The sequence below is a fragment of the Morone saxatilis genome, unplaced genomic scaffold (assembly GCF_004916995.1).
Source record: "Morone saxatilis isolate NCDOM2014 unplaced genomic scaffold, NCSU_SB_2.0 Contig15, whole genome shotgun sequence".
Classification (NCBI taxonomy): Eukaryota; Metazoa; Chordata; class Actinopteri; family Moronidae; genus Morone; species Morone saxatilis.
The window spans coordinates 12968563-12970401 of NW_023339707.1; positions in this window are offsets into that span (position 1 = coordinate 12968563).

Genomic DNA, 1839 nt, shown 5'->3' on the forward strand with positions numbered 1-1839 from the left:
TTATTTTTGTTACAAACTCCAGAAATAACATATATTATACAAGCAACATCTATTAAGAACAATATATAAATAATATATATATAAATATAAGATATATAAAAGATCAAATGTACATGACGAGAGTAAAATAAATAAATAAATAAAAAAGTGTTCTCTCCTTGCATGATGCTTCCCTTTTATTATCCTGACGATGAATAAAATCAGGCGACAATCCTGTTACCCTAATGGAGGCATTTACACCCGTTTATATGCCTCCAACACATGACTGAGATTGCGAAAGCGAAATAAGGCCATGTGGGATCCACATCTTTAACTCTGTTCTCATTACTATTCTCAGCAAACGTGTATTTCCAGCCAGCAAGAATATGCTTCATTTTAGTGTGTGGTATTACCTTCGCTGGGGGGATCAGTCATTTGTGAGCACGGTTATGCTTGCAACTCCTGCAGCGAAATATATCCTGTTTCTGTAAACGGCACGAGCCTGCTACACCTGTCAGTCATGTCGCCACGTGCCGGTCACATTCATCCGATGTATTGTTTTTTGGGGGGTTGAAGTTGTCCTTATTTTCGCGTCGCCAAACAGGATGATTAGTTAAGAGGAGAGCCGCTGTGCAGATTTACATTCTTCAGCATCACGGGTTAAGCTCTTAAAATGCGGCCTTGCCATTGGCTGGCTACCGGTGACGCGTAGAGGAAGCCGCCTTTCACGTCCTGAAAATGCATGAAGGGAAATAAACTGGTGGATTGCTTTTTAACAAGGTGCATATATTATCACTGGAATATTTGAGTTAGAGAGGCAGAGAGAGAAAAGGCATACGAAGGAGATGTAAAAGTGGCGCTTTACCATTCGGCCGCTAGGTGTCGCCCTAACAAAGCCTACAACATACCATCTTCAAGCCTTCAAATCCTCTCAGCTCCTGTTAGCCAGTTATTTAATGTACATTAATCCATATGTAGTGATTGGAAGTAGTAATCTACTGCACCTTTTAAGCTACTTGTATTTTATATAAGTATATGCTAATATACTCCATTACATTAGATGAATGGGAAGTAGTGTTTCCTTCACTACATTTAACTGCTACAGTCATGAGTAACTTATTAACTATGAGTCATTGTTACAGGTTAAGGACCCCACGTACCAAAACATGTGTTTCTTAGTTCCGTTGCTGATTTAGACCTACTCAGGTTGGACTTACATGAGCTCAACATGTAGGCTACAGAAGAAGGTTTTAACTCATTTGTGCCAAAAGACTACATTTCCTAAGATAAGAACAAATGTCATGAACTTTGTTCTGCAGTCTGCAGTCTGCAGTCTGTGACTCTGTGGTCTGTGACTCTGTGGTCTGTGACTCTGTGGTCAAAGAAGGGGAAGTGCTTACGTAGGTACACAAACAATTCTCTCCTCACACACACACACACACTAGTCTCTTGTAGACTGAAGTGTAGCAAAGGTCAGGAGTAAAAGAGAGGTAATTGAGTTGTAACCGATGAATTGTTTGTATTTCCAGCTCTCGGAGCAAATACTTAACTTCTTATAAATATGTATGTCTGCATTTACAGATTTGTCCACACGTTTTCAGATCTATGTACACATTTACAGATTTGTCTACATACTTACAAATGTCAATACATTTGCAAATCTGAACACACATTTACAAATCTCTGTACATATTTACAGAATATTTATCACATTTACACATCTGATAACTAGTTGGCTTTTAACCCTTAGATGCATAAGTGGGTCTAAAATGACCCGGTGAGGTCGTTTTCTTGCAATATCTTTGTAATGAAAAGTTGTTATCGTTTCATATTCCAGGTATTCCTCAAAAAACATGTTAT